Below are 23,074 nucleotides of genomic sequence, written 5' to 3' on the forward strand. Positions count from 1 at the left end.
GAATGAAAACAATAACAAATTGGTATCATCTAACCGTTTGCGAAGCACTTCTTGTCTGCATTTCTCTTTTTCTCTGCGAACTTTCGATTTATCCATGATGAGAGGTTTCCCATGCTTATCTTTAATTTTAATATCTTGCAAAAGAGTGGTTCCCAATGCTGATGCTACTCTGTCAGGCACACCAAATCTGTCACATACCAAAGCAAAGTTAAAACAATCGTATCTCTCTGTGTATTGTGAACTTGTGCTTCTATACATATCTTCTTGAACCGATGGCGGTGCGTATGTTGAATCATCGGGATCTTGGTATGTTGGCATTGATGACATAGACGTTGCTCCTTGCTCTTCAGTTTCCATCATAAATGCATCCATTGTTAGTCTTCTCTGATTATATTGATCGTGCATGAACTCTTTGAGGCGTTCGGGAACCCAGCCGCATGCACATGGAGCTGCCTTCAAATCGCATTTACATGTTCCAATGTAAAAATTGTTTCCAGAGATTTTACATACTCTGTAAATTGTTGGGTGTTGTTTCTTCTCTTGATTTGCTCTTGATACTTGTCAAGCAATTTATTCAATTTATTAAATACACTTTTTTTCAGCATTATTTCCATACCAAGTTTTTCCCAAATTCCAAACAACTTATCTTGTACTTGAATAGTGAATAATTTATGGGAAAACTTTTTTTGTTCTTTTTTTGTTTGTTCGCTTAAGTAAAAATAATATCTCAAGATATCCAGATGGGTTGGTAAATTAAGATCAGTTAAATCAGTAGACACACCAAAAACAGTAACATCATGCTTGGGTATATGACTCATTGGGTTTTCGATAGTTGTTGATGTAGTTGCTTCATCTTGCGGTGTAGAGGATGGTGGATTCATTGTAAAATTTTTGATTTGGAATGGTCACTTCACTTATTATTATTTTTTAATATTTTTTTATCTGAAATTAGCACTTCACACTTTGCACACTTTGAGTTCTTCACGACGACTTAATGCATTCACAAAAACTGTTGCGTTATATATGGTCTACGAGACGAGGTAATAAGAATGAAATGGTAATTTCAATTCTACCTGCTGTGCCTTGTGGTGGCTTAAAAAAACAACACAAGCAATTTTACGATCTGCAATTGTGTCACAGTGATACCTTGAATAAAAAACCCACACAACTATGTTTACGACATGCAAATGCATCACAGTGATGCCTTGGTTTTAAAAGGGTTGTAAAAACGCTAATTTCTAATAATTTTTTTAAATTTCTTTTCTATTACTAAGTTAAATTCATTTTTTCATTTACATATGTTCTGACTAAATAAATTTCTAAAGAGAAAAATAAACTCCAAAAATAAAAAACATAGGCATTTCGCTGATTTTTCCATGTAAAGTGCAAAACCGGCGATTTTTTGAAATGTTTGTATGGTGAACCCCTACGGGGGTTCCAGGGGGTGTGCCACTGGCATCGGTTGGTCGTGCCTCCAAAGTTAGTGGGGTCGGTCATACATTTGGACTCGATTGGAGCACTCTAAATGGGTCAAAGTGGGATTTTTCAAAATTTGCTCCTACCCAAAAGTTCGACCCAAATTGGGGGACATCAGAATTCGTTTTAGAGGTATGGTTCCTTCAGCAAAGTTTCTTATTTTGATCCCTAAAATATGATTTTCACAGAGGAATGGGCGATTTTTTTGTCTCCCCACAAATCGACCCGGCTTAATACACATGGAACAAACTGCTCTAGCACCTTAACATCACTATTTCTAACAAGTATCTTAGATTTTTTTGGATTTCATAAATGGACATATTGGCTAAGCAGAGCCATATAACGTTACAAAAGCAAGTATGACAGCGCGGAGTGTTCTTGAGACTCGTAGACTATCTGCTACTGGAAAGGTTAGTCTCAGGATGTCTTTTGATGGGTATCGAGGTCCTTCCGGGTATGTGATGAATACAAGCGTTTCGTTGCGCTACTGACAACAAGGCTAATTTATTCATTATGATTGTGCAATGTTCTAGATAAGAATAAACCCAGTACGCAGGGGTTATCAACGAATTTTAGGACTTGTTAAGAACAGTTAACAGTTTTTAGTTTCTTCTATGCTAGAATATATCCAGTTCACCTCTACAAACTAGAAAACCCCTAATGAGGAACTCTGGACGAGTTAAAGGGCTCGTTAAGAGTAATTTACAGTTCCACAGTTGTTGGATCGAACTGCTTAGGCTCTGGCGTGCCCAAAATCCTTAATTACGGATATGTCCAATGACTTATAAAGTTCGACGAGGTCATATCAAATAATTCAAATCGAGTTAGAAGGGCTAATACGTAGGTTTCGGAGTGTCACGATTCTAAATTTATCAAAAGACTATCCACAATCTTCGGGGAAACATTGTGACATTCCAAGAGTCGATAGACGGAATCTCTCCTCAACAGTGGGCGTTAAGCGCGCGGAAAAATCTCAGCAAATATGTATTAGCGAATTCCGGTTCAGAGTCGGCATGGATACTGTAAGTTCAGCCAATTTGCCTGCCAAGGCCCACTTGCTGAACGACACATTATCTTTTTAGCCCTTGACGATCTGAAAGTGGGCCTTATTCTAATTGTGCTGATGATTAAAAAACCACCTATTTTCAAATTTTTTTTCAAGAATGTCGTTTTTCATATTGTTACTTAAAATCTTAGACTTAGAACTCCGTAGAAGAATACCTTATCTCAGATTTCTTTTAAAATCATCATATTTCAAATTAAATTGAATAGATTTCCAGCTTAGAAAAGTCTTTTCCAAACTAATCTTGAGATAGTTTTCGTTTTTCAACTCATTACAACGTTTCTGTGACTAAACGATCATAAGATTGTATGATGGTCTTCGAAAACATTTGTATATAAAATATTTTCGAAGTGAAAGAAGAGATAGAGCGATATTCCACTAAGTAGCAGGACAAATTTATTGTTACTGTGGTTTTTTCAAGGCTTTGGAAAAACTGAATACTGGGTATTTGGTACTCGATCTCACGCGACACTGGAGGGCCTTACTGGTTTTTAAATTATAATTTGCTTCATTGGCGAATTAATTGCACTGACATTACTAATAGTTTATATGAGGTCATCGCAACTGATCGCTGATTAAAAACTCAAAGGAAAAAAAAAACGAAACACTCGATTCAAATTTCGTTTTGGTTATTTTCTTTTTTTTTTGGGATAAACCAACAGCGTAACTCCTTTCATATGCCAATCATTATCGAAGTGTCTCAATTGATTGCAGCATGACAATATGCCAGGATTACAAGTTGATCTGTTGATAATACGATCGCTTAAAAAGGCAGCAGCTTACATGTGTACAAGTTGTTGTTGTTTGTTACTGCAAATGCGTGCTTCTTACGAATTTGTCATGTGATATGTGATGAAATCAAAATGCCGTCAGACTATTAAACGAAGTTAAATAACGCACCAGGAAAAGCATCACCAGTTGGAGACCGAATCAAACAATATGAATACACAACTTGATTGAAGAACGATAAAAAAAGGACCTGCGCTGACAGTTCATAAATCAGGAGAGGATAAGTAAGAGAAGGCATATGTTCATGGTAGTCCTACATACATCTTCAGAAGTCCGCCATTTAACTTGTTTGCTTGTCACAACTCATCTTTAATAGCGATAAGGCATTAAGTAAATTGCTGACAAGCATTGAAGGGTCTTGGGCTCCCTCTGCAGCAATCGAAAAGGAGTACTCGCGCATAAGCAGTGAGCGATTTTTTTTCGATTTTCAATTTGATCATAATCTTGCTAACACTTTATGCGACTAAACGATTGTTGTGTGGCATAATGATGAAGGTTCATTGTGCCATTAACCAAATTCAGATGTATGAACATCGGTGTGAGTGAGAGAGAATCCTAGAAGAGCAATAGTGCTGCCGTTACGCCCACTTAAATCTTTTTTTTTTTTGCTGTTGAAAAAAATTATGATTTTTATTAGATAAATCTTTTGCACAATAAAATTTTAGTATTTTTTATTTGCTATCGATCTTTTCAACTGCAAATAATAAATGAAAATTCTTCGAATAAAACATGATCAAAATACAAGCAAGAACCAAGGATAAATATACATTTTTTTACATACGTAATTCCCTTTTAGAAGACATGCAATCCTTTCACTATTTTCTTTAAGCGATCAATCGATTTTATATCTAAGAGTCCCATAAGCACAATAAACAAAAATTCCTTCCATGAAATTAACCACAATTGTGTTTACTTAAATTTCGCTAATAATAAAAATAAAGTTTAGTTCTTGCAGCAAAAATACGAGGGTAGCTCATTAGATAAATTTGGCTCAAATAACCACTACCTGAACAACTAGCGTAAGTGCTTCAAGCGCACATAGACCATAAAAGCTCGCCTTATCGCGTCGCTTAGGTAAGGTTAAGTTGAACTGGCGGGTCCATGAGGACCTCGTATAGACCGAATGAGTCCGTAGTGTTACCAGAAGATTGTTTTCACGACCAAACTGAAACACCCTATCAAAACCAGAACCAATGTTATAAAATAATTCCATCCGCTTGGAAAATACTAAAAGTTTCCTAGGACTTAAGCCACTTGTTGCTTCTAGATCTAACAGCTGTATCACTCCTAATAGCTGGAGTGTTGACATAGCAAGCGCAGGGCACGAGCATAAACATGCTCGATCGTTTCCTCCTCCAACCCGCACTTCCTACATCTACTATTACTGACCAAGCCTAATTTAAAGGCATGTGACGCCAGAAGGCAGTGTCCTGTCAGAATACCCGTCATGAGTATAGATTCCTCTCTTTTAAATGATAGAAGCAACTTTGGTACCTTACAGCCCCGCCTCTCCCGCTTGGTCGATCATATGCACCTCTCGCCTTCTCTTAATATCTCCCAATCTAATTGTTACGTCTACGGAGCAAGCTTCAAGGGATACGCCCTTTTTAGCTAGTTCATCTGCTTTTTCATTCCCATATGCCCTGGGACCCAATATAGATGTATGCTTCTCCCTGTCCCGATTCTTTCCAGAGACTACTTGCACTCTAACACACTTTTAGATGCTGTGCTATGCGAGATTATCGCCTTAATTGCTGCTTGGCTGTCAATATGAAAGTTAACACGGTTGCAGTTTAAGCTATTCTCTTCCCGTGTTTCTACCGCTTTGGTTACGGCTAATATTTCCGCTTGGAAAACGCTACAGTAATCTGGCGGCTTGTAGGATCTGTTTATTTCCGGATCAGCACAGTATACTGTAGACCCTACTCCTTCATCTACTTTAGAACCATCTTTGCACAATTGCCTCATCCGCCATTTGAGCACCCTTGCGCCGACCATCCACCTCTATTTTGGCCTTAAGATCTCCATCGAAGCGCAGATAGGGAATCAGGTAGTCAGTTCGTCTTGTGGTTGATGACGCTATACTACTATGGCCGTATGATCGGCGCTATCGCGTAGCTTAAGTGAGCGAACTTTATGAGTGTTTCGAGACTCGAGGAGGAATTGTAAGCTCGGATCACAAAAGATACAACTTCACCAGAAACAAATAATTTGGGACCTTTTGAGAAGAGCATCGCAAGCTTCTTATCGATAACAAACAATATGTCGATATTATTATTGTTTTATTACCTCGACAGCGAATTATTATTTTCGAGTTATCGGTTTGTTATTGCTGTGTCATCGGCTTTTTATCGGTTTATTATTGGCTTCTTATAGAAAGCCTATAGAAGTAGAAGAATCGCTTTTTTCCATACAAAGTTGCTCGTCTATTGAGAAACAACACTTGAGATGTGAGAAGAAAACTAGTTCTCAAATTGTGCTATAATGTAAATCAAAGGTAACGTACAGTAGTTTCAATGCAACTAACGTCAATTGACATTAATACGCTTTTGGTAGAGAATTAATGTCAAAGACACTAATCCCAAATCCGAAAGAGAACTAATGTAAATTGACGTATGTAAGTACGCTTGGGATTATTTAACGCCGCCAACGCGAAAAGGAGCTGGGGATAATAAGACTACGACTTGCGTTGCAGTTGTTAGTCCAAATCTGGCGTCGAGCTGGCTAAATTTAATTTTTTGTACTCCGCTGAGCAGAGCTTACAGAGTATATTAATTTTGATCGCATAACGGTACCCCGTAACGGCATAAACTAATCGAGATAGATATAGATTTCCATATATCAAAATGATCTGGGCGAAAAAAGAAATTCGTTTAGCCATGTCCGTCCGTCCGTCCGTCTGTCCATAAACACGATAACTTGAGTAAATTTTTAGGTATCTTAATGAAATTTGGTATGTAAGTTCCTGGGCACTCATCTCAGATCGCTACTGAACGAAATCGGACCATATCACCGCCCACTATTTCGATATCGAAAATTTCGAAAAACGGAAAAAGTGCGATAATTCATTACCAAAGACGGATAAAGCAATGAAACTTGGTAGGTGGGTTGACTTTATAACGAAGAATAGAAAATTAGTAAAATATTGGACAGTGGGCGTGGTACCGTCCACTTTTAAAAGAAGTATATTTAAAGTTTTGCAAGCTATAATTTGGCAGCTGAGTATGTAATGTTCGGTTACACCCGAACTTAGCCTTCCTTACTTGTTTTTATTTGCTTTAATCTCCATAATTTCTGAAAAATCTCCATAATGTTAAAAAAATGTTTAATTTTATTGTAATAGACAAAAAATACTTGGAATTAAAATTTGTGCTAATTTTATTCTAATGATCGGTAGTGGCGTCCATAAGAACTTTTGACATTAATTCGCTTTTGCAAAAAGAATTTATGTTAAATCGGGAAATAAGTTTTTCTGACATTAATTCGCTTTTGAAAAGAGAACTAATGTCAATTACGTTGATTCCAGCATGATTCTGACGTGAATTCTTTTTTGGATTTGGAACTATGTAATGTCATTGACATTAATTCTATTTCAAATGCGCATTAATGTCAATTGACGCTATTGCACGTCACCAAATCAATACTGAAAGTCTGGCCTAGGTTTCTGCGATCCCTTATAGGTGGGACAACTGACTGGTTAGCACTCTATTGTATAACTTTGTCTCGGCATAACTTAGAACCTCTTAGATATAGCTAAAAACTTAGCTTTAAATTATAATTCTATTCCCAAATACTTTTCCAACCGCCCTCGTTTGTAGTGGCGTTCGTTCAACTTTTGGACGTGACTGTTGAACCTGCTTCTTTCAATAATTTTTAAATTGTTTTCAAGTTACCCTCAAGTCGCTTTTTATACATCAAAAATACGAGTTGCAATGAATGCAACTTAAGTTTAACATTTCCCAGTTTCTATTGTTTAATCTTCTTCTATTGAGTCGCATAAAAATATTCCCACTCGTTTAGTGCTGCACTTGTTTTAATTCTTTTGTTTATATAGCATAAAACTATTGCATAGAAATTGTGTTTTGGAAACTGATCTTTTGAATTTTCGTTGACGACAAGTAAAATGCATCTGATTTAACTAAAAATTTAAGGGATGAGTAATGTCGTTACAATGGAATCGAAAAAAATAGTCTTGTGGTAGCTCTTCTCATTTTTCACTTGCCGAACGATATTTATTTTGGAGGAGCAGTACCTAAATAGTAAAACTTTAATAAATACATGCAATGAAATAAAAACACTTGTATGAAATCAGGAACTATGGTAACACAATCATGTCATGAAAATAATGCGCCTTAATGGAACAAGACTGATCTATGTTCAGTATGCGCTGTGAAATAGTGAATACCCTTTAAGGTCTTAAGCAAACTGTTAAAATGCTTTCACCGGGCTTAACATAATGAACTAGTAGTGACCTTCATAAAATTTGATTGTATCATTTGGTTGTCCATTGGATCGCTGATCATTTTTGATTATGAAACAAAAACTCTGTTTGATTAGTTAGAGCCAGTGAAAGTTTACAGAAACCTCTTATAAAAGGAAAATTGGTTTATTACTGCCTACTTCCACAAATTTCTTGCTTTTCCGCCTATTTTCCATACAAAATTATGAATTCTAGCACCCAATCATAAAGATGTATCCCGATGAGTTTGTTCAAAAACTTCAGAATCAAATGAAAATTAAACATCTTGGGGGAAACATTTCACTAGATGGCGCAAGCATCGATACATTGGAAATTTAGTTCAAAGGCGACGTGATTTTAAGTAACTTCCTAATAAATCTTATTTATTTATCATAATTAATGGGCGCTTAACAGCCTAGGCGTGACCTAGATGCCAGGGATTCGAGGGGTTGTGTAGCGCAGGCTAACTTTTAGCTTGGCTGTCGCGATTACAAGCTCCAAACGCAATGAGTGGGTTGGATGATCTAGAAGTTTCAACGTTTCCGAGATGGTGGGGCAAGTACCTTAGGTTAGGTTAGGTAAAGTTGGAGTGCATGGGAACTTGCCACAGATTCACTCGGAGACATTTTTCTCAATTGTAAATTTCCACAGCACGTGTCGGATGGCTTCACATTCGTACAACCAGATTACTCTCTATTAGTCATTAACGAACAACCTGCTTTCTCTGATGAACTTAAGAAGTAAGTAGGAAAGCAAGATCCTCCTTCCCAACCTCTAACTATCGAATTATCGTGAGCCCACAAATCAGAGTCATCTGGTTAACAGTGCTGGGTACCAGCAGAGAAAGTGATGTATCGACTCCCCTACCACCTAATCCCTACAAATTTTGCCTCATCCTGGGAGCTTGTTGGTATACGCCACCGTGGGAGAGCCCTAAGTACTCTCATTGCAGATTTGTTTAGCTTGAGAAGAAAGCTAGTTCCTTTCGTATCCAAACATCTCCACGGACACCGCAATAGTTTCCTATTCAGAACCTTTCTAGGCCATCTCATATTCATATACATTCGAATTGTAATTCCAGTAATACTGCCTAGGCCTTTGCCCAATTCCTCCCTTGAAAGATACTTTATGTTCTGCATCAGGAAGTCAATAACCATAGCGATGTGGTTGGTGCCGGAAGTAAGGCCAGTTATGATCCCGTTTATTCGTTCACAGTCCTCAGTTTCTCCTTTCCCGTTCCTTTCCAGCTTAGTTTGGAATCGATATGCGACAGCCCTCCTTCCTTCTGCTCGAAGGACTACTAGAATTTAGTTAACTACCAGTAACCATAAAAGAGGCGATAGCACCCCCCCCCCCCCCCTGAAGCAGGGACGGAAAATAATTATTTTTTTTTCGGAGTCGAAAAAGTCCGGGTCAAAGAATTGTCCTAGGTGAAAATGTGTAAGTTCTGAGGTATCCCTATAGCAATATCATGTCGAATCAAGCATACTTTTTATTTTTCGAACTTTTTCCATAAAAGTCCACATATAAAAGTAAAATCTGTATTTTTATTTTTTGAGTCCGATAGAACTAGTTAAACTCGGACCTTTAAAAATAAAAGTCCGGTGTTAAAAGTTAAAAAAAAAAATTATTTCAGATAAGCCGTTTCCTTGTTATCAAGCCGGACTTTAATTTCAGCCTTACAAAATAAAATTCCGGATTTAACTTTTAATTCCGGACTTTTATTTTTAAAAGTCCGAGTTTAACTAGTTCTATAGGACTCAGGTAATAAAAATCCCAAAATAATTTTTATCTTGATCCAAATATATTAAAAGTCCAAAATTAATAGTTTTGCAAGGAATTCTATTATAAAAGGAATAAGAGTTTCCGCCCCTGCCCTGAAGGATTCATCTAGTTGCGTTGACTACGCTACTCCTGAGTATAGAATAGATCGATGCAACTGTAGAGTCATGGGTTCCATGTCAATATTCGGAAAAAGACTATCAAAATCGATAAAACTCCACAGTTCAAGTCTCTTTATCGCTAACTTTATAATGGACGGCAAGCGCAACAAAGAATTAGAAATTCTGATATCTGCAAAAGTTGATTTTAGTGGCCTTCGACTTTGATTACCTGAAAATTCGACTGTGACCTAAGCTAGGCGGTATGCGTGCCTACTTTAATTGTTCACGTTAACTGCACTCACTCCGTGGGATAAAATTTCAGAAAACAAGTAATGTGCGGCGGCTCTGGGATTTCACTCCATTCAAGTGCGGCCTTACATTTTGATTAGTATAACTCCATTTTCCCCACAGCAATTAAGTTTTTTAGAGAAGGAATCGTAATATATAACGTTTGTGGAATCAGTAGTTTATTACAACTCAAAGCCTAAATAACTTCTGCTAAGCTAAGTTTTTTTTTAAATAGTCGTAAGTGTGATGATTTAAAAAAAAAATTTACGAGTCGAAGACAGGTACCTACTTTGTGAGTCACCGTATGGGCAGGTATGCATAGATTAGATAAGTTTTCGCAGCACTCAGCAACAAGTACGATTGATTATACGAAAACTATGAGACGCACAAGTCGCGAATCTACGAGCACATACTGACTGCGAAGGTCATCTCGCAAGAACCGCGTTGCGCAGCATTTGTCTTTTTAACAGCTTTTTGGAATTTCCCGTCAATTAAAGTTGAGTACATACGGTTACTGAGTTTTACAACAGACCGCTCTATAACAATGCTTTGTGCAGGGGAATCGATTAGAGTAGGCGTCATGTTGTCGACGACATAATAGCTGCTCAACTGTTTGTTTTTGCTGTTTGTGTTACATTAACAAAAGAACTCTTTAAGTTCAAACTTTTCAGTTTTTTCGCATATCTAATGGGAATTCCCCATCGTCAGGATTCAGCTTGTTAGACGATTGTTTTTAAATTTATGCCACGAGTCGTTGGCTCGCAATGCCACTTTGCCTGTTTTACGGCCATTAAATTAAAGGTTTATACTTAGAACTGAAATGATGAACCGTTACAAATGCTGTGGTTACGCAGGCGCTATTATTATGCCCACGAACAAAGCCATTGTTTTATGATCTGAGTGAATTTGTAACTGTACTATGTTTGTATGTATTATCTTAGCATGCAGAGCACAAATTGTGATGCCAACAAAGAAGTGCGAAAATATTCTTTTGTATCATTCAGCAACCCAGTATGCAACAATAACAATATACGAGTACATACATGAAATATTTATATCTTGGACTGAGCTAGGTACTTGTTGGTTATCTTTTGTATTTCATATGTTCATATAGACTACTTAAACGCTACTAAGTTCGTGATTTCTTGAGTCTTAATATGACTAGAAAGTGATTGATTTTACCTGTGAATATATTGAAAAATTATTATGTACTTTTGCATGAAGGCAGCGTTGCCGTTTTGGATACTTTTTTCTAAAATTGGCTACTTCTTATTTTGGTGACGTCAGATCACGACTTATTTATTCCCCCAAAATACATCATGTGAACATCATTTGAGTACTGGTGGCTTTGAGCTTAAAGGTTTTTCTATAGCTTCTTAACTTTTACATTACGTTTTTGTTTTCTGTATAAACTTGAATTTATTTTAAAGTTGTTCTTAGAGTTTATATACTAAAATTTTTATTTAATGAAGTTTCGAGGTAATCAGTTTGATTTTCTTACAAAAGAGTTGGGCTTTTTCATACAAACATTTTTTCTAATAAAATTGCGTATATGTATTCATCAGATTAGATCTAAGAAAGATATGCGATGCTATCCTAAGGGCCTAGTTTGATATAACGCCGTAACACTGTGCGTCGCAGTCAATATATAATACTAGTCTATACCCGCGATCAGTCCGCAATGGGGAACATACAAAAGTAGAATCATTGCGATGTACCACGACATGATTATTAAAACAGTTCCGAGACCGTCCAAAAAATAATCTACATAAAATATATATAAACAGTCCCAAAAGATTTTTTATAACAGGGGGCCCAATACTCCCCTGAAACACTTTTTTTTATCAAATGATCACTAAATTGTCTGGAGATAGTACCGAAAACAATCTTCAAATAATACCGCGAAAGTTCTTAAACATCCCGTAGCAATCCTTCCGATATGATTCCAAAACAGTCTCGGAATGACTTTTGAAAATATTCCCGAGCCGTTCCGAAATAGTTCCGAAATAATTGCAAAAACAATTTAGAGAGAGTGCGTAGATAATCCAGAAATAGTTTTAAAATGGCCTCCGCGATATTATTACGAAAATAAACAAGAAACTGATCCGTAACAGCTCCGAGAAAATCTGGACCACAATCCCGAAACGATAAAAAAAATTTCAAATAGCCCTGAAAAGGTAAATAAAACAATCCGAAAATGGATCCTAAATAGTCCTGAAGTAATTTGAAAATATTCCCTAAATGATTCCAAACATAATCCCGAAACGGTCCCGAAATGATTCTGCCTTTGTAACTCAATCACACCAAAAAGTCTGAACTTATTTCGATGGAACTTGGCTCAAAGATGCAAAGTTCTCAAGAAGGACTCACTGGGCATATTTTCACTTTAAAACGGTAGTATGTTGATCACAAAATAGCAACGAAATGACACCGAAAGCAGTCACACAATGATATGGAGAAAGTCTCGAAGTGATCTTGAAATAGTCTTGAATCGACTCAGAAAACAATCCAATCCAAAGAGAAATCACGGAAACAATGTTAAAGAGTTCCGAAATAGTTCCGAATCTGAGTTCCAAATATTCTCGAAAAGGTTCCTGGCGCTTTGGAGGGTGGGAGATGGGGTGCGCAACTGCTCACTTTTCCAAAACTGCTATGGCCTTCATCTGTAAGACACATATACCAAATTGTATTCGTCTGAGGTAAATACATTCTCAGTTAGGTGGATTTTAAAAACGATTCATGAAGGCTTGGTGAGTTAGGGATGGAGCTCACCACTGTCCAATTTTCTAAAAATCAAATCCAGACCACAATTAAACCTTTCGAAAATATTCGTCTTCTATTCTAAGTACATTTCAGAAAATTTTCTACAACGGTGTATATTTAAGGCATATTTATTTTTTATGTAATTTTTCAAAACGTTTGGTAAAGGAAAAATAATTTTATGGCAACACTGTATTCAGGTGTACACGCACATTAATTTCGTAATTGACCTGGAAATGCATAGGTGAAAAAGTAGGTTACTTATCCAAGGTGCGCGCAGCGCCGATGCAAAGTGAAATATTATTTCCCACCTGTGATTACCTCCATTCGCACAGGTGAAAATTCCATTGTTTAATTTGGAATCAGGTAAAAGTATTGTAAGCCTTAAAATTTATTTTATTATGATCATTCCGCTATTGCTCGTGAGCCGAGTTATTTTGTTGAAAATGTTTAGAAAAGAAGTCGTTGTAGTATCTGACTTCATATACGTCACTAGGACTTTAACGATGGCAACTACAGGTAAAATTTATCCCTGCTTAAGCAGACATTGGCGAGCATACATACTTATTTTCCCCTGGTCATCTTATATCACCGGCTATGCCTTCAACGTATGTATGTACGTGGCCTGCTGGAACTTTTCAGCAGAGGATGAGCGATAATTTTGCGTATTAGGGGTAAGGTAATGAACTCGAAGATGTTCTGCAATAAGATTATAAAGTAAAAAGCGTTTCTGACCAAAACATTTCTGCATCGGCGGAATTCAGTGAGGTTTTAGAAAAAACTCAAGATCGATCCAGCCCCTGAAACGTGATCCAAAAAGCTTTAAGGAAACTTTCTGCTCTCTAGGGGAAAGAATATACCCACGGTAGGTATACCGGTCGTAAAAGGCGACCATAATACCATGGGTACCCAATCCATGAGTAAGGTGTTTTACTCGAAAGGTAGCAGGGTGGACGCGGGTATCACCCTGTGGGACCCTAGGCAAGGTCTTTATAAAAACTGCTACCGCGGGAGCAGGAGAAGCCAGTGTGATCTGGTGCACTGCATCGAACGATGCTTTGTACTCAGGTCTCACCTCCTGTCCTGGGATGGCCCCCTTGTGGGAGCATCGCGGTGGCTGTGGTTTCAAATAGAGTTCACTTATGACACACGCTCTGAGTAGACTTGTTTTCCCTTGGGGCGCGCAAACCAAGGGAATTCGGTCTCATGCTTGCCACAGCAATCCCAATTTCATTGAGAAACTGACCCTGAGGGGCAGATGAAAGGTTGGTCATATCCCTTAATTGTGGCAACCGGAGATGCCGGTTATATATGCTGAAAAACGTCGACGAAAGATGGTGAAGAAACGCATGTCTATCGTCAGCCGAAAAACAATCGATAATTGTACGAGTGGGCCGGTGCTTATCTCGTCTTTTGAGATGTTTGAGGCTGCGTTAGACTGCGTAAGCGAATAGGAGGCGTTCGCGGAATGGATGGCCACATCCAAAAATGTGAAGATTTGACGCTGTCAAATCACTGCAGTGTGGCGGACTGCAATGCAAAGATGTTGCTGGGGCAGGTACTCGGTACTTACAGGTCTGTGAGCGGAAAAGGTTGGACACATCCCTTTAATTGTGATAGGAGTGTAATTGGAGGCAAAATGGAGCATAATTGTTGCGTAATTGAGTGAAAATTGGAGTGAAATAATTGTAGCAAAAATGGAAGCCAATAGTAGCACAATTTGGCACACAATGTTTTTCAACGTAGTGTGGCCTCAAGCGATGTCGAGGGGCATTGTTGAGGCGGGCACTCGGCACTCACAGGTCTGTGTGCGGAAAAGGTTGGTCACAACCCTTGATTTTAATTGTGACGGAGTTTAAGACGGAGCATAATTGGTGCCAAGCTCACTCTGTTTGTCAACGTAGTGCGGCCCTTAAGCAATATCTAAGCAAAACCAGTTCCGTCGTCAACAATGTTTACATTGTTGTCACACTGCAGGACAGGAAAGGTTGGTCACATTTCTAAATTGCGACAAAACACAATATCTCAATCTGATTAACATGTTAATCAGATATCGAGATATCAAAATCAATGAAAGAGGGATTCTGAGGCAAGCACGGAACTCGCGGTGGAGTTGCCGTGCAACCGGGTGCTATTACCAGAAAATGGAAGGGGAGGATGGATAGTCCTCCTCGGCCAAACAAAGGCTGGTTGACCTGAACACCCCAGCTCACCGATTGGTACCAACTTGTTGGGCCGAAGATCAACGGACATTGATCTGTGTTTTTCACCGGAGGTAGGTCTGCCAAGAGAGGGACTCCTGTAAGCACTCATCGTCTCTAGCGTATTCTCTTCTTCTACTCAACCATCATTGGATTAAAGAAAACGGCTATGGATCAAAGTCACCAAACTGATTGGGCATAATCTGGCCGGCTACTACCGTCTACTTATTTTTTTTGAAACTAGATTAGAGTCGACACGCACTCTCTCTTTGTCGACTTCAAGACAGCATTCGACAGCCCCAGGAGCTGAATTTGGGTTTCGTCCAAAGCTAATAGAGCTTTTCCTTATGAATCTTTTCCTTAAGGATTGGGATGGCAGAAGTTGCCTGTATTCTGTTAAGTACAACCTATTTTAAGTTCCTTGCAAGGATTAAAAGCGTTTGTTGGTAAGGAACTCTCCCTGTCATTCGAAGCCAAATGCCGTCCAGATAAGCCGACTCTCTATAGTTCTATTTTTTACTCAGCGTGCTTTACACACATAGTATATTGACTTTGGTAACATAACGGCGGCCGCCGTGATGTGATGGTAGCGTTCTCCGCCTAGCAAATCGAAGATCATTAGAAACAAATTATTTCAATTAGAAGAAAATATCTCTAGCTCGGCAGTGTTTGCAAGCACTCCGAGTGTGTTTCTGCCATGAAAAGCTCTCAGTAAAAACGTATCTGCTTTGCAGATGCCGTTCGGTGTCGGTATAAAACGAGTAGGTCCCGTCCCGTTTTTTAACATAACGGTTGATCGTAACGGCATAAAGAGATCGAGATAAATATAGACTTCCATATATCAAAATACTCAGGATGAAGAAAGGAATTTAATTAGCCATTTCCTTTCGTCCCTCCGTCCGTCTGTTTGTGATCACGATAACTTGAGTAAATATTGAGATATCTTATTGAAATTTCGTATATGGGTTCCTTGGAACTCAGCTATCATCACTATTCTATTTGATAATAACCACACTCACTTTTTGGAAAACGCAAAAAACCTGATTATTTAATAATTAATACACCTGCAGTGTTGTAATTCGATGATGATATGGGATGATATTAAGACTCTTGATAAAAATTTGAAAAAATTTTGGAAAATAGGCGTGGAACCGCCTAGTTGTGATAAAACCAATTTTAAAAATATTTTTAATCATAAATCAAAAACCGTTTAACATATCATAACAAAATTCGGCTGATAGGTTGAAATGCTTTGAAGAAGAACTAACAAAATCGGTTAAGGACCACGCACGCCCACTTTTATATAAAAAGTCGTAAAGGGTCGTGGACGAATAAAATATTTCTTTTTTCAAAAGGAATGATAACAAAAATTAAAAAATATTCAAATTTTTAAAAATGGGCCTCTATTATGACTAATTTTCTGTGTTACGGGAGCCACAACTGGAAGAAAGGTTAAGATAATGATATTAACATAATTGAACTTAACCATCCTGCCCTTATTTTCAAATCAACACCCGTATTCGGGTACCCCTTGTTACTGTGGTATCATTGGAGAATCAGCGCTCTTAACTATTACACATTTTAGGTAAAAATAAGTCTAAATGCTAAGTTGTTGTTGTTGTTGTATTAACAGTGCTTCGCCCCATTCAATGGGCACAACCACTCACAAATTGTCATCAAAGTCCTCTAACGGGAGTCGAAGGAAACTGGCTGTTTCGACAGGGGCGGACCATAGGGAGATAGGTGTTAGAGGCTTAGGTTCCACATTAGAATTGAAAAGATGGTTTGTGTCATGTAGGGACACATCACATGCAGGACATACATTACGTATGTCGGGGTTGATTCTGGACAAGTAAGATTTTAACCTGTTACAGTATCAAGAACGAAGTTGGGCCAGGGTGACTCGTGTCTCCCCTGGTAGTGTGCTTTTTTCGTCTGCAAGGGTGGGATATTGCATATTAATAACGGGGTTCACCGGGCGCGTCTTGGCAAAGGCGTTTACCGATTCTGTGTGGATTTGGCTAAGGGCCTGCTTATGCTTGCCTGAATTAAACGGCTCTATTGGCAGGTGCCGGATCTCGTCATAGTGCTTTAGGAGATGTTCCCTTAATCCCCGTGGAGGCGGTGCTAAATCAAGCAGTTGTTTGCTAGGATGTCCTGGTTTGTGACAATTAAGAACTACTTGTTCAGCATTTCCTTATGCTCTTTAATATTGAGCTCTTTGGCCTCACTATGTAGGTGGTGTTCGGGGATCATAAGGAGACATCCGGTGGCAGTTCTTATTTCAGTATTTTGATAGGTCTGTAGCCTTTTCCAGTGTGTATTTTTAACCAGACTGGTGACGCGTAGCTCATGAGCGGCCGGTAAATTGCTTTGTACGTGGTGAGCAAAGTTTCTTTATCTTTTCCCCATGTGCTGCCGGCAAGCGACTTGAGGATTTTGTTGCGACTTTATACTTTAGAAACAATTTCGGTGGCATGAGCCTTGACGGTTAGAGTAGTACCGGACGTTACACCTAAAAACTTTGGGTACTTACCGTCGGTAGTGTGACACCATCGACTTGTACGTCCAATCTTTGCGAAATATGTTCCTTCCACGTCGTAAACAGCGTGGCCGTGGATTTTGTCGGTTAAACTGCCAAGTTTCGCGAGGTTAAGAAACCGGAAAGATCGGAGAGGTAGCTATTTATTTTAGAAACTAATTCATCAATTGAAGGGCCAGGCCCTGTAGCCATAATCGTGTAGTCGTCAGCATAGGAAATGAGTGTAACTCCTTCTGGTGGGGAAGGGAGTTTTGATACGTAAACATTAAACAGAAGCGGGGATTGGACACCACCCTGTGGAAACCCCGGTTTAGAAATTTCGTTCGTAAATTGAACCAACGCCTGCCGACCACTCATATAATTAGCGGTCCATCTTTTTAGGCAAGCGGGAAGGTGAGAGCCTTGGAGCCTATGTCTTGCAGTAGAGTGCCGTGGTTGACTGTGTCAAAAGCTTTTGACAAGTCAACTGCCACGAGCACCGTCCTATTATGGGCTTTTTGCTGATTTAATCCGTAATTAATCTGCGTGTTAATGACACTGAGCGCGGTGGTGGTGCTGTGCAATTTTACGGAAGCCATGTTGGTGCGTGGCTAGGCGAAGATTTGCCGTGAAATGAGGGAGCAGAACGGTTTCCAATGTCTTAGCTACTGGCGAAAGGAGTGATATCGGACGATAAGACTCGCCTTCGTTAGTTGGTTTGCCAGGCTTTAGTAGCGGGATTATCCTTGCCATTTTCCATTCTTTCTAAATACTAAGTAAGTAAATCAAACGTAACCATAGCTTAGACTCGCGAAGATGTTGAAAAATTACAGAAGCATTTTTTTTTGCCTCGAAGGTCATCTCGTATAAAAGACAGTTGCGCAGTTACAGTTTTAAGAACTTTTTGGGATTTTCCGCCAATTAAACTTCCAGCACATACATATGTTAGCTATTATTGAGTTTGTGAATATTTAGTTACATATTTGTTTTTGTTGGTTGTGTTTGTTTTTGTAGATATCAATGTTTTGTTCACGAGGACATTATAGTGGGCGTCACGTTGTCGACAACATAATAATAGCTCTTCAAATTTATTGTTTATTGTATCTTTTTTTGAAAACCTTTTTTTGTATGTTATCATAGGCTACGGGGGAATCCCCATTGCCAACAATGTAGATACAACATGTTTCTTGGCATTCGCAAGTGTTGTTTAGTCGCTAGCTTCTGCTGCCACTTGCCTGTTTTCAAGCTATTAAATCAAAGTAGCCTAACGAATGCAGCAAAAATGACCTGCTACCAATGCTGGGGTTGCACAGGCGGTCGCGGAGTGTAAATGTTTTGCTATCTTATATACATGTACATATCAATGCATCAGTGCCGGATTTTAAAGTTTTAGAGATCTGAGGCCGATAATCAAAAAAAAAAAAAAACCAAACAAAGCACAAAAAAATTCGTTTGATCATTGTTTTAAAATTATTATGATACATTTATAACTCGATTTGGCTACTTGAGTACATTACTTACAGCATCTACTCCGGCAAGGTTAGGTTAGGTTGAACTGGCCGGTCCACGAGGACCTCACATAAACAGAATGAGTCCGTAGTGTTACCAGAAATTTTTTTTAACGACCAAACTGATAAACCCTATCAAAAACCTGGAGCTATGTTATAAAATAGCTCCGTCCTCTTAGCAAATACTAGAAGCTTCATAGTACCTAAGCCACTTGATGCTTCTGGATCTGAAAGCTGTATCACTCCTAATAGTTGGGTTTTAGCCTGACAAGCGCAGGACACGAGCACAAAACGTGCTCTATCTTTTCCTCCTCCAACCCGCACTTCCTACATCTGCTATCGCTGACCAAGCCAAATTTAAAGGCATTTGATACCAGAAGGCAGTGTCCAGTCAGAATACCCGTCATGAGTCTACAGTCCTCTCTTTTTAATGATAGAAGCAACTTTGTTAGTCTAAGGTTGTAAGACCTGCACATAATCTTTGACACTTTACATCCCCGCGCTTGAATCTTCCGGCAAAGTTTACAAACATTTTTATTAGCACAAATATTTAGAAGGATTGCGATAGAAGCGCAAGAGAAAAGAATCATGACACGAGAATCCAATCAGCATATGACAGTGCAAAAATATCATATCGTAGTTAAACTGATATGGTACTGGATTCCAATTTAAAATCAACTGGACTTCACTTGGTTTCAGCTGTGTTCCTACAATGCTTCAATTGGAAACTGGGTTTTATTTGCTTAAAATTAATCCAATTAAATTTTGCTCGGTTTAAGGAAAAATACCAGACCCTTAAAAAGTGCTCAGTTCCTAAAAAATATTCGGCTCTGGAAAACGGCCCAGTTCTGAAAAAGTAACCGGTTCAAAAAAGTACCCAGTTTACCAAAAGTACTCGGCTATTAATTAGTACCCGGTTCTGAAAAAATACTGAAAAAGTAGGCGGTTCAAAAAAGCACCCAGTTCTCCCTACTCGGCTCTAAAAAGGTACTATGTTCAGAAAACGTGGCCAGTTTCTTAAAGGTGCACGCTGCAAATAGGCACCCGTCCTAAAAAGTACCCGGTTCTTATAATATCCTGTTCTGAAAAATTAGTATTATTATTGTTCTTAAAAAGTACCCGTTGCAATAAAATACCCGGTTCTTAAAAAGCAAGCCAGTTATAAAAAGTACGCTATTATAAACAACTCAACTCAACTCTTAAAAACTATCCGACTCAAAAGAGTATTCGGCTCTGAAAATGTACTCGGTTCGGAAAAGTACCCGTTTCAAAAGAGTAAAAGGTTTTAAAAAAGTAACCCGTTGCTAATAAGTGCTCTGTTCTGAAAAAGTATCAAGTTGCAAAGAAGGACCCGGCTGTAAAGAAATACCCGACTCAACAAACTATCTAGTTCTAACATAGTACCCGGTTGCGAAAAAGTACCCGGCTTTTATATAAACCGCTCGCTTTGGACCGTTTTTTCGTAAATCGAGCCACCAACACTTTTTTTACAATAACACTAATATATTTCGCTAATTTTTGTCATCCGCCGTATCGTATTCCGCCCATCGCACCAAAGGTTCTGGGTTAAACTCGCGAGGAAAGTAACATCAAAAATTTCGAAAAAGATTTTTCTAAGCGGGTCGCCCCTCGGGAATGATTTGGCAAACACTTCGACTGCATTCATGTCAGGAAACGCTTCTCAGTGGAAATTAATCTGCTTGCAGATATCGTGCGGAGTCGGCGTAACATATATACATATATATGTATGTAGATACCGTCCCGCGAATTTTTAGGAAATATCAAAAGGAGCACGACGCAAAGTGGAAGAGAAGCTCGGCCTGAATGTCCTCGGAGGTAAATCGCGTCAAGCAGAGCTCACAGAGTATATTAATTTTGTTCGCATAACGGTACCCCGTAACGGCATAAATTAATCGAGATAGATATAGACTTCTATATATCAAAATGATCTAGGCGAAAAAAGAAATTCATTTAGCCATGTCCGTCCGCCGTAAACACGATAACTTGAGTAAATTTTGAGGTATCGTAATGAAATTTGGTATATAAGTTCCTGGGCACTCATCTAAGATCTATATTTAAAATGAACGAAATCGGACTATAACCACGCCCACTTTTTCGATATCGAAAATTTGGAAAAAACCCAAAAAATGCGATAATTCATTACCAAAGATGGATAAAGCGATGGGACTTGGTAGCTGGGTTGACCCTATGACACAGAATAGAAAATTAGTAAAATTTTGGAATATGGGTGCGGCGCCGACCACTTTTAAAAGAAAGTTATTTAAAAGTTTTGCAAGCTTTAATTTGGCAGTCGTTAAAGATATCATGATGAAATTTGGCAGGAACGTTACTCCTATTACTATAAGTATTCTAAATAAAAATTAGCAAAATCGGATGACGAACACGCCCACCTAAAAAAAAATATATTAAAAGTCAAATTTTAACAAAAAATTTAATAACTTTACAGTATATAAGTAAATTATGTCAACATTCAACTCCAGTAATGATATGGTGCATCAAAATACAAACATAAAAGAAAATTTCCAAATGGGCGTGGCTCCGCACTCTTTCATTTAATTTTTCTAGAATACTTTTAATGCCATAAGTCGAACAAAAATTTACCAATCCTTGTGAAATTTGGTAGCGACATAGATTCTATGGCGATAACTGTTTTCTGTGAAAATGGGTGAAATCGGTTAGAGCCACGCCCAGTTTTTATACACAGTCGACCGTTTGTCCTTCCGGTCGACCGTTAATACGATAACTTTTAACAAAGATCGGTATCTATTTACTAAACTTAATTCAAGTACTTATCTGCACTCACTTTATCTTGGTATTAAAAATGGTAAATGAAAAAGTTGTGCTGGGTGAAATCAAAAGCCCTTGGAATCATGTTCTAGGTCACCCTGGTCCAAATTTTGGTAGATACCTCGAAAACGCCTTCACATATACAACTAGGGGCCACTTCCTTCTAAAACCCTCATTAATCCTTAAATTTGATACCCCACCACCTTTATGGCGATATCTCAAAAAGGCGTCCACCTATAGAAATAAGGCCCACTCTCTTTTAAAATACTCATTAACACCTTTCGTGTGATACCCATATCATACAAACACATTCCAGGGTTACCCTGGGTTTATTTTCCTACCTGGTGATTTTCCCTTATTTGACAAAGGATGAAGGAAAATCGTTCCAAAAACGTCACCCTTGGTCTACAATTTGGTCAGTATTTCCAAACATATGTGATATGGAATTAATAACCACTTATAAACCATCTACGAAACCAACGCAGCTAAGCTCTCAGCTGAGTATGTAATGTTCGGTTACACCCGAATTTAGCCTTCCTTACTTGCTTTCTTTTTTAATTATTGGCAACTAGATCTAGCTTTAAAAATGTGTTTTTTAGTTGTTTAAACTATGGATATTTTTTTGTTAGGATTCTAAAATTCTTACTTAATTGAACAATGTTATATTGGAACACTCTCTTTCCGCTACCCTTCATGCAGCATATTAATGAATAAAAAAACAAAATAAGACATGAATTCCACGTATTTTTCATAAAGTTCCCACGATCTCATCACCCCACCTCATGGGCATTAATGAAGCATCTATTGAAATTTTAATATTTCATGTCACCTGAATTTCCCATTTGTATATAGCATCAATGCAAATGGTGCATGTTGAAACGATTCACTCACCGTTGGAATTAATTTTATTTTGCATCACATCGGACAGCATAGCATCACACGCAATCGAATCATCAAAAAGAAAAAGTGGAAAATCATCGAATTCCCATACATCGCGAATGCTGCTGAACTATGTGGGCAGCTAAAAAGGTGGTTGCACCAATTTCGAATGAAGCATATGTATGTAGGTAGAAACGTCAATATGCGCATAGCATTATCGGTCAGAAATATTGTTTACTTTCCACCTACAATTATAATTTGATACCACCAACTGATGAACTCATTATAAACAACCCTTGATTGTGGTGTTATTGTTCTTTTTTTATTTTTTTTGTGGGGTGGCAACTTGAGCTGTGGGTGCATAACGTCTACTTGATTGATATGAGTCAAGTAAAAGACGAACATACAAACAAGCTAACTTAGATGCGTAGGGTTTATT

The sequence above is a fragment of the Eurosta solidaginis genome, chromosome 1 (genome assembly GCF_040869045.1).
Source record: "Eurosta solidaginis isolate ZX-2024a chromosome 1, ASM4086904v1, whole genome shotgun sequence".
NCBI lineage: Eukaryota > Metazoa > Arthropoda > Insecta > Diptera > Tephritidae > Eurosta > Eurosta solidaginis.